Source organism: Macaca nemestrina, chromosome 1 (genome assembly GCF_043159975.1).
Source record: "Macaca nemestrina isolate mMacNem1 chromosome 1, mMacNem.hap1, whole genome shotgun sequence".
Classification (NCBI taxonomy): domain Eukaryota; kingdom Metazoa; phylum Chordata; class Mammalia; order Primates; family Cercopithecidae; genus Macaca; species Macaca nemestrina.
Genome location: NC_092125.1, coordinates 121761098 through 121776290, shown reverse-complemented (window position 1 = coordinate 121776290; position 15193 = coordinate 121761098). Strand labels below are relative to the sequence as shown.

Here is a 15193-nt window from a genome sequence, read left to right as displayed (position 1 = left end):
CCAGTTATTGGGTGCAGTAAACCAATATGGCATATGTATACCTATGTAACAAACCTGCACATTGTGCACATGTACCCTAGAACTTAAATTTTTTTAAAAAACCTCATAATCCTTTTTATTTTTTATAGTCAGTAGTAATGTCCCCATTTTTATTTCTGATTTTAGTAATTTGAGTCTTCTCTCTTTTTTCTTAGTTTGTCTAGCTAAAAGTTTGTTGAAATGTTTTATCTTCTCAAAGAACTAACTTTTTATTTTATTGATTTTCTCTATTGTTTTACTATTCTCTCTTTCATTTATTGGAGCGCCAGTCTTTATTATTTCCTTCTTTCTGCTACCTTTGGGTTTAATTTGTGCTTCTTTTTGTAGTTCCTTAAGCATAATTAGATTGTCAGTTTGAGATTGTTCTTGTTTTTTCAATGTAAATATTTAGAGTTATAAAGTTCTCACTTAGTAGTGCCTTCACAGTTTCCCATAAGTTTTGCTATGTTATGTTTTATTTTCATTCATTTCTAAGTATTTTTAAATTTCCCTTGTGACTGCTTCTTTAATCTATTATTGTTTAACAGTGTGTTGTTTAGCTTCCACAGACTGGTGGCTTCTACAGTTTCACTTCTATTATCGATTTCTAACTTCACCCCCTTTGTGGTTGGAGAAGATACTTTGTATGATCTCTATATTTTTAAATCTGTTGAGACTTAATTTGTAACCTAATATATAGTCTATACTGAAAAATGTCCCATGTGCGCTTGGGAAGAATGTAAATGCTGTTTTTGTTAGGTAGAGTATTCTGTGTATAACTCTTACATCTAGTTGGTTTATTATATTGTTTAGGTCCTCTATTTCCTCAATTATCTTCCATGTGATTGTTGTATTCATTACTGAGAATGGGGTATTGAAGTCTCCAAGTAGCATTTATTGTAGAACTGTCTATTTCTTCCTTTAATTCTGTCGGTTTTTGCTTCATATATTTTTATAGTGTGTCATTAGGTACAGAAATGTTTGAAATTGTTAGATTCTTGCTCTATTAAACCTTGTATTAATATGTAATGTCCTGCTTTGTCTCTTGTACATTTTAAAATTTATAATCTATTTTGTCTGTTATTAATATAGCCATTCCTGCCCTCTTTTGGTTACTATTTGCATGGAATACTTCTCTCCATCCTTTCTCTTTTAAATTATTTATGTCTTTAAATCTAAAATGAGTCTCTTGTAGACAGCGTATGTTTGGATTATGTGTTTTAATTGATTCTGCCAATCTCAGTATTTTGATTGAAGCATTAATATATTTACATTTAGAGAAATTACTGATAAAGAGGGAATTATTTCAGTCATTTTAGTTATTTCTTTCCTATATGCCTTTTAGCTTTTTTGTCCCGCATTTCTGGCATTACTGTCTTTCTTTGTGGTTAGTTGATTGTTTGTAGTGAAATGTTTACATTTCTTTATACACACACACATACATCTATACACATATACACACAAATACACATATATACATGCACACATATATATACACACACATATGAATACACACACATACATAGCTATTTTCTTCCCCATTAGTTACAATGGGGATTACATGTAATATCCTAAGGTTATAACCTTCTAATTTGAATTTACACAGGTTTAACTGCAATAACTTACAAAACTCTGCTCTTTTACAGCCCCATTCCCTACCCCTTTCAGTTGTTGATGTGATAAAATACCATCTTCATATATTATGTGTTCAAAAATGTAAACTAATGATTCTTTGAAATGCATTTGTCTCTTAAATTACATGGAGAACAAAAAGTGGAGTTACAAGTCATTATTACAATAATACTAGCTTTTATGATTGTCTGTGTGTTAACTTTTACTGAGAACTTTATTTATTCATATGGCAGCAAGTTTCTGTCTAGTGTCTGTTTATTTCATCCTATAGGACTCCCTTGAGTATTTCTCCCAGGACAGGTCTATTGGTAACAAACTACATCAGCTTTTGCTTATCTAGAAATATCTCATGTTATCCCTGGCTTTTGAAGGATAGTTTTGCCAGATGAAAGATTTTTGGTTGACACTTTTTTTCTTTTAGAACTTTGAATATATCTGCCAACTGCCTTCTGGCCTCTAAAGTTTCTAATGAGAGATTTGCTGATAATTTTATTGAGGATCCCTTGTATGTGGCCCGTTGCTCCTCTTTTGATGCTTTCAAGACTCTCTTTGTCTTTGTCTTTTAAAATTTGATTATAATGTGTCTTGGTGTGAATTTCTTTAAGTTCATCTTACTTGGAGTTTGCTGAGTTTTTGGATGTCTATATACATGTCTTTCATCAAATTTGGGAAGTGTTAGGCTATTATCTTTCAAAATAATGTCTCTGCTCCTTCCTTTCTCTTTTATTTTTCTTGAATTCCCACAATGTGTATGTTGGTCCACTTGATGGCTTTTCACATGTCCTTTAGGCTCTCTTCAGTATTCTTCAATTTGTTTTCTTCCTGTTCCTCCAACTTAATAATTTTCACTCTCCTATCTTTATGTTTCCCAATTCTTTCTCCTGTCAGTGCAAATCTGCCCTTGAACCTTTCTACTAAGTTTTCCATTTCAGTTATATTAATTTTTAGCTCTACAATTTATTTTCCTTTCTTATCCAAATTTTAAAAAATCTTATTATTGATATTTACATTTTGTTCGTATATCATTTCCTTCATTCTCTACGTCTTTTTTTTAGTTCTTTGAACATATTCAAGACAGTTGTTCTAAAGTCTTTGCCTAGTATATTTGCCATCAGGTCTTTTTTGGAGACATTTATATTGATTTATTTTTTTTGTTTGTTTGAATGAGCTATACTTTCTTCTTCCTTTGTACGCCTTATGATTTTTGGTTAAAAACTGGACATTTGAATCTAATAATATTGTATCTCTGAAAAGCAGATTCTCCCCATTCCCCAGGATTTGCTGGGGGTTTTTGTTATTGCTTTGGTTTTTTGTCTTTTTTTTTTTTCTTTATTTCTTACAGATGTGATCTTGCTGTGCTGCTCAGGCTGGTCTCAAACTACTGGGCTCAAATGCTCCTCCCAGCTCAGCCTCCAGAGTAGCTGGGATTACAGGTCACTGCACTTGGCTTTGATTTGGGGTTTTGTTTTGTTGTTGTTGTTGTAAGCTGTCTCTGTGCTGAGAATAAGCCTGAAGTATAAACTTCAGATCTTCACAGGTCTTTTCTGAGCCTTTCCTTGGGCATATGCAGTCACTTTCTAATTCTCCCAATATATACAATTATTTTTTAATGTTCTAGTGTTTGATGTTTGGCTTCCAAATGTTGGAAAGAGAAAAATAAAGGGAAGATAAGAATGGTGCCAACCCTTTACTTGAGCCAGATGGGGAGTAGCTTGCAACAATGGGGGGAAGTGCAACAACAATGACTGCCTACCTCTTTGTCTACACCTTTGTAATCAGAAGCAGCAATCAGTGACAAGAGCACAGATCTCTGATATTTGAAGGACATAGTCCTTTTTTGCCCACCCTGGTTCCCACAAGCTCTGTATAAGCTGCTCCTGGAACATATGCACAGCTGCCTGCCTTGGGGCTTAGTGGTGGGGGAAGAATAGCTGCTACTGTGCTAAGAACTGAAATCGACTAAAATTACTTCAATTTACCTACCAAGCTTTCTTCTGAAGTTGCAAGGCTTCAATAGACTCTAGAGATCCAAAGTAGTTGCATCAGACAAATTCTGCCAGTAAACTTTTTGTCTAGGAAGGGAGACAGATTCCTGGTGCTTTCTACTCTGCCATCTTCTCAGAAATCGTTCCTCATTCTCCTTTTATATGATGCTCCTTTAAGCTAAGCATATTGCAAAAGAAGAAAGAAAACTGCCATTATTCTCAGATGACATAGAAACCAAAAAATGCATAGAAAATTATTCAAGCTAATAATCATATTTAGTGGTATTGCTGGAATTAAAGTTTTTATATAAAGATTAATTGAATTTATAGAAACAAGTGATAAATAGAAAATGCACTTTAAAATGCTACCATCTACAGTAAAGACAATATATATAAGAGATCTGTAATTTCTTTTTATTTTATTTTATTTTATTATTATTATTATTATACTTTAAGTTCTAGGGTACATGTGCATAACGTGCAGGTTTGTTACATATGTATACTTGTGCCATGTTGCTGTGCTGCACCCATCAACTCGTCAGCACCCAACAACTCGTCATTTACATCAGGTATAACTCCCAATGCAATCCCTCCCCCCTCCCCCCTCCCCATGATAGGCCCTGGTGTGTGATGTCCCCCTTCCCGAGTCCAAGTGATCTCATTGTTCAGTTCCCACCTATGAGTGAGAATATGCGGTGTTTGGTTTTCTGTTCTTGTGATAGTTTGCTAAGAATGATGGTTTCCAGCTGCATCCATGTCCCTACAAAGGACACAAACTCATCCTTTTTTATGGCTGCATAGTATTCCATGGTGTATATGTGCCACATTTTCTTAATCCAGTCTGTCACTGATGGACATTTGGGTTGATTCCAAGTCTTTGCTATTGTGAATAGTGCCGCAATGAACATACGTGTGCATGTGTCTTTATAGCAGCACGATTTATAATCCTTTGGGTATATCCCCAGTAATGGGATGGCTGGGTCATATGGAGATCTGTAATTTCTTAAGATGTGAAATTCTACTATGGAGAAAGTTATAATAACTTTATTAACAGACACTTTCAAAGATGTAAATAACTTGAGAGGCAACCCATTTTCATGAAAAAACTTAAAATCATAAAGATTTTCATTTTTTCCAATGTTATTCCAGGTACATCCAATCAAAATTCCCGTGGGGTTTCTTATGGGACTTTTATGATAACACTAAAATGAAAGCATAAAAGGCCAAGAAAACTAAGGCATTCCTGAGGATGAAAAACTGTGTGTGTCTGTCGGAGGATGGGATACCATTACCTATGACAGGTCTGAGGAGTGGCAGAAATGGCATTTCAAATTAGTGTGGAAAAGATGGGTTATTAAAGCTATGTTGGGGCAAGCAGTTACCCACATGGAAAAAATGAAATTGGATCAAGTCTGTGCACTACACACAAAAGATAAATTTAATAAATTAATAGCTCAAATTTAAAGACAATATTTAAAATTTTAGAAGAAAATATAAAGTATATTTACATCCTCAGAGTAGGGAGAAATTTTTCAAATCAGATTCCAAAAAATCAAACTATAAAATACAAGTGGTATGCATTTGGCTATATTAAAATTAAGAATGTATTTTCATTATAAGGCACCATAAAGAGAGTGAAAAAATAACCCATAAAGTTGGAAAAGATATGTTCAATGCGCATAACTGAAAAATAATTACAATCAAGAATATATAAAGCATGGTGATAAAAATTAATAAACGTGTGGGCAGCACAATAGAAAAACGGGCAAAAGATACAAGCAGGCATTTCACAGAAAAGGAAACGAAAGCAGCCAATAAATGTCAAGAAATGCTCAACCACATTAGTAATGTGATAGATATAAACTGAAACTACTCACCTTAATGACACAAATTTAGTCTGATGATTAAGTTTTGGCAAAGAGGTGGAGTAGGAATTCTCAATCATTGCTGTTGGTAGTGTAAATTGATATAACTACGTTGGAAGAAACTTTCTAGGTAAATAGTAAATTTTAATATGCATGTGCTATCTCACTGGGCAATTCCATTCCTAGGTGTAAACACTGGAAAAATTCTTGCAGAAGAGCACCAAGAGACATGTGTGCAGGAACGCTGACAGCAGCATGTAGAAGAAAATACTGAAAATAAACCTTATGTTGTTATACAGAGAAAGGATCAGTAAATCAAAGCGTATTTGTCTAATGGAATACCATAGAGCTATGAAAATAAGCGAACAGCTGCTACTTGTACCAATTGGATAAATCTCAAAAACAATGCTGAGCTAAAAATGCAAGAAATAGAAGAATGCATATGGTATTATTTCATTTCTATAAAGTCAAGACTAATGAATATGTTGAAACTAATATAATAAAGTGATTATAATAAGTGAATATAAAACTAAAGAATGTATTATTTAGGGAAACAGACATATGTGATAATACTATAAATGAAGTAAGAAAATAGTTCCAAACTCAGAATAGTGGTTTCTCCAGGGGAATGATGAGCTTTTAACTGGGGAGAAGTATATAGGATAACAGTCAAAGATAATGTTATATTTTAAGTTACGTGATGGAGAAAGGGTTTTCATTTTGACTTTTTTTTTTTTTGAGATGGAATCTCACTGTTGTCACCCGAGCTGGAGCACGATGGCACTATCTTAGCTCGCTGCAACCTCTGCTTCCTGGGTTCCAGCAGTTCTCCTGCTTCAGCCTCCCATTTAGCTGAGATTACAGGCACCCGCCACCACATCCAGCTAATTTTTGTATTTTTAGTAGAGATGGGGTTTCACCATGTTGACCAGGCTGGTCTCGAACTCCTGATCTCTGGTGATCCACCCACCTTGGCCTCCCAAAGTGCTGGGATTACAGGTGTTGAGCCACCACACCTATCCACATTTTTCTTAAAATGTATACCTAAACTCATGTGCAGAGTAGAATTTACAATTAAAGAGACTAAAAATAATACAAGATTGTTGAAAAAAATTAACAACGTAAAAGGATACACATGGTCACAATTTAAAACTATTCATTCTATGACTCATAATGGCAGTGATTCTTTCCAATACCCAAGTGCTCAGATGGGATGCAAGTTTGATGCGGACTCACCTGGAGCTCTTAAGGAGCTATTGAAAATAAATGTTTAATCTGCAGGTCATATCATTTATTTAGAATCGGGGATGCCAAATTCAATAGAAAATACCTCACTAGATATAAATGGTAGCTCCACCTGATAGTCCTGAATACGGTAAACCTGGAGCTACTGGCCTTGCTGTTTGCTTTTGCAAATCCTTGACTTTGATTTGACATTCTGACTCTTTGGCTCAACTGTATTCTCTTGACTACCTTGGGAAAATGCCTCACTCAGTTTAACTTGGATCAAAGCTTGCTTACTTAACACAGGGAAGCAATGCAGTATAAATTAGGAAATCCCCATGTTGGAGACAGATGGTCTTGTCACTGAATCCTGGATCTGGTGTTTAATAGCTGATTGATTTTCTCATCTGCAAAATTGGTGCAATAGTAATAATCCTCTTTATAGGGTAAAAGAAATAATAAAATGAAGCCCTCTGATGATAGTCTTTTTTTTAATTCACTCTGTTTTAACTTTTTATTCTTTTAGAATTTCATTTTGTGACCAGTCCTCCAGAAAATGTAAATCCAAGTGCCCTGCCCTTTCCCTAATCGAGGGTCTGGTGTAATACAACAATATGTTTTCCCCCAGGATTTAACTGTTGTCATTCATGAATGGAAAATAAAATTGGAGTTTATTTATCCTAAGCCTTCCTCCCACACCCCTCCCCATAGGAAGACTTGGTTTCTATTATATTAGAGGCAGGTTCTGTATTCTTTTTGATTCCGTGAGTTTCTACATATCTTTCAAATATATTGATTTGTACTTATTAGCGTTGGTTTCGATTGCTTACAAAATTAAAGCTTAAGTGATATAAGCACCAAATACAGTCTCGGGCACATTGTAGGTACTTGTAGTGTTTGTTGATATGATTATTTTCACAATTGAAACTTTCCCTGAACAACACACACTAGGGCCTGTTGGTGGGGGTGGCAGGAGGGAGAGCATCAGGAAAAATAGCTAATGCGTGCTGGGCTTAATACTTAAGTGATGGGTTAATAGTGCCAGCAAACCACCATGGCACATGTTTACCTATGTAATGAAACTGCACACCCTGCACATGTACCCTGGAACTAAGATAAAATAAAATAAAATATTTTCCTGGCAGCACTTCTATTAGACTTTTTCTGGTTCTGGGAGTAGAACCAAACACTTAACCTACCGATCATAGGAAAAATGGATACAATTTAGTTTCCAAATGTGGTAAATGGAGAAACCTGTCTGGACTCACAAGAACTCTGCTAAAGTGCTGAAATCCCATAATGAGCACTCATATTGCCGCCAACTGCATTCCTGGTATTGTCACAAGACAGTATCATATAAGCAATACAGAAAATATGTGCTAGAGCACATAAAGTACATCAGAAGGAGAGATCATTAAGATACAAAGAAAAGATCTGAGTTGGACTTTGAAGAACTGCTAAGATTGGGATGGACGGTGAGGATAAGGAGACACTGCAGGCAAGACACTACAGTCAAGGAGTGGAGAAACAACTTGAGCAAAGACATGCAAGGCATGTTTGAGGACAAAGAATAGACCTTTGGCCAAAGCAGAAATGTATTATAGAATAATAGTAGTGAATTATGTTTGGAGGGCTAGATTGGAGTTAATTTAAATAGAAAATTCTAGAAATGGTCAAGCTGAAATTCTATGAAGTGACTCATTTCAATATCATCAACATTATTTCTATCCATTAGCAACATAAAATAGTTTTTAGGGGATGTAATTTGGAACTATGGGCAAGATGGCCGAATAGGAACAGCTCCAGTCTCCAACTCCCAGCGCGAGCGACACAGAAGACCGGTGATTTCTGCATTTTCAACTGAGGTACTGGGTTCATCTCACTGGGGAGTGCCAGACGATCGGTGCTGGTCAGCTGCTGCAGCCCGGCCAGCGAGAGCTGAAGCAGGGCTAGGCATTGCCTCACCTGGGAAGCACAAGGGGGAAGGGAATCCCTTTTCCTAGCCAGGGGAACTGAGACACACAACACCGGGAAAATCGGGTAACTCCCACCCCAATACTGCGCTTTAAGCAAACAGGCACACCAGGAGATCATATCCCACACCTGGCCGGGAGGGTCCCACACCCACGGAGCCTCCCACACCCACGGAGCCTCCCTCATTGCTAGCACAGCAGTCTGTGATCTACCGGCAAGGCAGTAGCGAGGCTGGGGGAGGGGCGCCCACCATTGCTGAGGCTTAAGTAGGTAAACAAAGCCGCTGGGAAGCTCGAACTGGGTGGAGCTCACAGCAGCTCAAGGAAACCTGCCTGTCTCTGTAGACTCCACCTCTGGGGACAGGGCACAGTAAAAAATAACAAACACAGCCGAAACCTCTGCAGACGCAAACGACTCTGTCTGACAGCTTTGAGGAGAGCAGTGGATCTCCCAACACGGAGGTTGAGATCTGAGAAGGGACAGACTCCCTGCTCAAGTGGGTCCCTGACCCCTGAGTAGCCTAACTGGGAGACATCCCCCACTAGGGGCAGTCTGACACCCCACACCTCACAGGGTGGAGTACACCCCTGAGAGGAAGCTTCCAAAGCAAGAATCAGACAGGTACACTCGCTGTTCAGAAATATTCTATCTTCTGCAGCCTCTGCTGCTGATACCCAGGCAAACAGGGTCTGGAGTGGACCTCAAGCAATCTCCAACAGACCTACAGCTGAGGGTCCTGACTGTTAGAAGGAAAACTATCAAACAGGAAGGACACCTAACCAAAACCCCATCAGTACATCACCATCATCAAAGACCAGAGGCAGATAAAACCACAAAGATGGGGAAAAAGCAGGGCAGAAAAGCTGGAAATTCAAAAAATAAGAGCGCATCTCCCCCGGCAAAGGAGCGCAGCTCATCGCCAGCAACGGATCAAAGCTGGACGGAGAATGACTTTGACGAGATGAGAGAAGAAGGCTTCAGTCCATCAAATTTCTCAGAGCTGAAGGAGGAATTACGTACCCAGCGCAAAGAAACTAAAAATCTTGAAAAAAAAGTGGAAGAATTGATGGCTAGAGTAATTAATGCAGAGAAGGTCCTAAACGAAATGAAAGAGATGAAAACCATGACATGAGAAATACGTGACAAATGCACAAGCTTCAGTAACCGACTCGATCAACTGGAAGAAAGAGTATCAGCGATTGAGGATCAAATGAATGAAATGAAGCGAGAAGAGAAACCAAAAGAAAAAAGAAGAAAAAGAAATGAACAAAGCCTGCAAGAAGTATGGGATTATGTAAAAAGACCAAATCTACGTCTGATTGGGGTGCCTGAAAGTGAGGGGGAAAATGGAACCAAGTTGGAAAACACTCTTCAGGATATCATCCAGGAGAACTTCCCCAACCTAGTAGGGCAGGCCAACATTCAAATCCAGGAAATACAGAGAACGCCACAAAGATACTCCTCGAGAAGAGCAACTCCAAGACACATAATTGCCAGATTCACCAAAGTTGAAATGAAGGAAAAAATCTTAAGGGCAGCCAGAGAGAAAGGTCGGGTTACCCACAAAGGGAAGCCCATCAGACTAACAGCAGATCTCTCGGCAGAAACTCTCCAAGCCAGAAGAGAGTGGGGGCCAATATTCAACATTCTTAAAGAAAAGAATTTTAAACCCAGAATTTCATATCCAGCCAAACTAAGTTTCATAAGTGAAGGAGAAATAAAATCCTTTACAGATAAGCAAATGCTTAGAGATTTTGTCACCACTAGGCCTGCCTTACAAGAGACCCTGAAGGAAGCACTAAACATGGAAAGGAACAACCGGTACCAGCCATTGCAAAAACGTGCCAAAATGTAAAGACCATTTAGGCTAGGAAGAAACTGCATCAACTAATGAGCAAAATAACCAGTTAATATCATAATGGCAGGATCAAGTTCACACATAACAATATTAACCTTAAATGTAAATGGACTAAATGCTCCAATTAAAAGACACAGACTGGCAAACTGGATAAAGAGTCAAGACCCATCAGTCTGCTGTATTCAGGAGACCCATCTCACACGCGGAGACATACATAGGCTCAAAATAAAGGGATGGAGGAAGATTTACCAAGCAAATAGAGAACAAAAAAAAGTGGGGGTTGCAATACTAGTCTCTGATAAAACAGACTTTAAACCATCAAAGATCAAAAGAGACAAAGAAGGCCATTACATAATGGTAAAGGGATCAATTCAACAGGAAGAGCTAACTATCCTAAATATATATGCACCCAAGGCCGGGCGCGGTGGCTCAAGCCTGTAATCCCAGCACTTTGGGAGGCCGAGACGGGCGGATCACGAGGTCAGGAGATCGAGACCATCCTGGTTAACACGGTGAAACCCCGTCTCTACTAAAAAATACAAAAAAAAAAAAAAAAAACTAGCCGGGCGAGGTGGCGGGCGCCTGTAGTCCCAGCTACTCGGGAGGCTGAGGCAGGAGAATGGCGTGAACCCGGGAGGCGGAGCTTGCAGTGAGCTGAGATCTGGCCACTGCACTCCAGCCTGGGTGACAGAGCGAGACTCCGTCTCAAAAAAAAAAAAATATATATATATATATGCACCCAATACAGGAGCACCCAGATTCATAAAGCAAGTCCTTAGAGACTTACAAAGAGACTTAGACTCCCATACAGTAATAATGGGAGACTTCAACACTCCACTGTCAACATTAGACAGATCAACAAGACAGAAAGTTAACAAGGATATCCAGGAATTGAACTCATCTCTGCAGCAAGCAGACCTAATAGACATCTGTAGAACTCTCCACCCCAAATCAACAGAATATACATTCTTCTCAGCACCACATCGTACTTACTCCAAAATTGACCACGTAATTGGAAGTAAAGCACTCCTCAGCAAATGTACAAGAACAGAAATTATAACAAACTGTCTCTCAGACCACAGTGCAATCAAACTAGAACTCAGGACTAAGAAACTCAATCAAAACCGCTCAACTACATGGAAACTGAACAACCTGCTCCTGAATGACTACTGGGTACATAACGAAATGAAGGCAGAAATAAAGATGTTCTTTGAAACCAATGAGAACAAAGATACAACATACCAGAATCTCTGGGACACATTTAAAGCAGTGTGTAGAGGGAAATTTATAGCACTAAATGCCCACAAGAGAAAGCAGGAGAGATCTAAAATTGACACTCTAACATTGCAATTAAAAGAACTAGAGAAGCAAGAGCAAACACATTTGAAAGCTAGCAGAAGGCAAGAAATAACTAAGATCAGAGCAGAACTGAAGGAGATAGAGACACAAAAAACCCTCCAAAAAATCAATGAATCCAGGAGCTGGTTTTTTGAAAAGATCAACAAAATTGACAGACCGCTAGCAATACTAATAAAGAAGAAAAGAGAGAAGAATCAAATAGATGCAATAAAAAATGATAAAGGGGATATCACCACCGACCCCACAGAAATACAAACTACCATCAGAGAATACTATAAACACCTCTACGCAAATAAACTGGAAAATCTAGAAGAAATGGATAATTTCCTGGACACTTACACTCTTCCAAGACTAAACCAGGAAGAAGTTGAATCCCTGAATAGACCAATAGCAGGCTCTGAAATTGAGGCAATAATTAATAGCCTACCAACCAAAAAAAGTCCAGGACCAGATGGATTCACAGCTGAATTCTACCAGAGGTACAAGGAGGAGTTGGTACCATTCCTTCTGAAACTATTCCAATCAATAGAAAAAGAGGAAATCCTCCCTAACTCATTTTATGAGGCCAACATCATCCTGATACCAAAGCCTGGCAGAGACACAACAAAAAAAGAGAATTTTAGACCAATATCCCTGATGAACATCGATGCAAAAATCCTCAATAAAATACTGGCAAACCGGATTCAGCAACACATCAAAAAGCTTATCCACCATGATCAAGTGGGCTTCATCCCTGGGATGCAAGGCTGGTTCAACATTCGCAAATCAATAAACATAATCCAGCATATAAACAGAACCAAAGACAAGAACCACATGATTATCTCAATAGATGCAGAAAAGGCTTTTGACAAAATTCAACAGCCCTTCATGCTAAAAACGCTCAATAAATTCAGTATTGATGGAACCTACCTCAAAATAATAAGAGCTATTTATGACAAACCCACAGCCAATATCATACTGAATGGGCAAAAACTGGAAAAATTCCCTTTGAAAACTGGCACAAGACAGGGATGCCCTCTCTCACCACTCCTATTCAACATAGTGTTGGAAGTTCTGGCTAGGGCAATTAGGCAAGAGAAAGAAATCAAAGGTATTCAGTTAGGAAAAGAAGAAGTCAAATTGTCCCTGTTTGCAGATGACATGATTGTATATTTAGAAAACCCCATTGTCTCAGCCCAAAATCTCCTTAAGCTGATAAGCAACTTCAGCAAAGTCTCAGGATACAAAATTAATGTGCAAAAATCACAAGCATTCTTATACACCAGTAACAGACAAACAGAGAGCCAAATCAGGAATGAACTTCCATTCACAATTGCTTCAAAGAGAATAAAATACCTAGGAATCCAACTTACAAGGGATGTAAAGGACCTCTTCAAGGAGAACTACAAACCACTGCTCAGTGAAATAAAAGAGGACACAAATAAATGGAAGAACATACCATGCTCATGGATAGGAAGAATCAATATCATGAAAATGGCCATACTGCCCAAGGTAATTTATAGATTTAATGCCATCCCCATCAAGCTACCAATGAGTTTCTTCACAGAATTGGAAAAAACTGCTTTAAAGTTCATATGGAACCAAAAAAGAGCCAGCATCTCCAAGACAATCCTAAGTCAAAAGAACAAAGCTGGAGGCATCACGCTACCTGACTTCAAACTATACTACAAGGCTACAGTAACCAAAACAGCATGGTACTGGTACCAAAACAGAGATATAGACCAATGGAACAGAACAGAGTCCTCAGAAATAATACCACACATCTACAGCCATCTGATCTTTGACAAACCTGAGAAAAACAAGAAATGGGGGAAGGATTCCCTATTTAACAAATGGTGCTGGGAAAATTGGCTAGCCATATGTAGAAAGCTGAAACTGGATCCTTTCCTTACTCCTTATACGAAAATTAATTCAAGATGGATTAGAGACTTAAATGTTAGACCTAATACCATAAAAATCCTAGAGGAAAACCTAGGTAGTACCATTCAGGACATAGGCATGGGCAAAGACTTCATGTCTAAAACACCAAAAGCAATGGCAGCAAAAGCCAAAATTGACAAATGGTATCTCATTAAACTAAAGAGCTTCTGCACAGCAAAAGAAACTACCATCAGAGTGAACAGGCAACCTACAGAATGGGAAAAAATTTTTGCAATCTACTCATCTGACAAAGGGCTAATATCCAGAACCTACAAAGAACTCAAACAAATTTACAAGAAAAAAACAAACAACCCCATCAAAAAGTGGGCAAAGGATATGAACAGACATTTCTCAAAAGAAGACATTCATACAGCCAACAGACACATGAAAAAATGCTCATCATCACTGGCCATCAGAGAAATGCAAATCAAAACCATAATGAGATACCATCTCACACCAGTTAGAATGGCGATCATTAAAAAGTCAGGAAACAACATGTGCTGGAGAGGATGTGGAGAAATAGGAACACTTTTACACTGTTGGTGGGATTGTAAACTAGTTCAACCATTATGGAAAACAGTATGGTGATTCCTCAAGGATCTAGAACTAGATGTACCATATGACCCAGCCATCCCATTACTGGGTATATACCCAAAGGATTATAAATTATGCTGCTATAAAGACACATGCACACGTATGTTTATTGCGGCACTATTCACAATAGCAAAGACTTGGAATCAACCCAAATGTCCATCAGTGACAGACTGGATTAAGAAAATGTGGCACATATACACCATGGAATACTATGCAGCCATAAAAAAGGATGAGTTTGTGTCCTTTGTAGGGACATGGATGCAGCTGGAAACCATCATTCTTAGCAAACTATCACAAGAACAGAAAACCAAACACCGCATATTCTCACTCATAGGTGGGAACTGAACAATGAGATCACTTGGACTCAGGAAGGGGAACATCACACACCAGGGCCTATCATGGGGAGGGGGGAGGGGGGAGGGGGGAGGGATTGCTTTGGGAGTTATACCTGATGTAAATGACGAGTTGATGGGTGCAGCACACCAACATGGCACAAGTATACATATGTAACAAACCTGCACGTTATGCACATGTACCCTACAACTTAAAGTATAATAATAATAAATAAATTTTTAAAAATTTAAAAAAAAAGAAAAAAAAAAAAAAAGAAACTATGGAACACCAGAGACTTATTGATGACTTTCAGGGGGGACATTTTGAGATCCAAACATTCTTAAATAAAATTATCACATAGTAATGACTTGAAGCCATTCCAAAAAACAAGTGTGAATAGAATATTCAGAAAATAGCACCTAAAGAGGGAA

The 15193-nt window shown here is 38.1% G+C and overlaps 1 long non-coding RNA gene across 2 annotated transcripts in view; it reads right to left on the bottom strand.

Moving 5' to 3' along the window:
* Positions 1 to 15193, bottom strand: part of LOC105479218 (uncharacterized) — a 45217-nt gene that overhangs the window by 15424 nt on the left and 14600 nt on the right. For both annotated transcript variants that reach the window (XR_985758.2, XR_011622644.1), the window contains exon 4: positions 3634 to 3813. This is a non-coding gene — a long non-coding RNA (uncharacterized lncRNA). The remainder of the gene's footprint in view (positions 1 to 3633; positions 3814 to 15193) is intronic.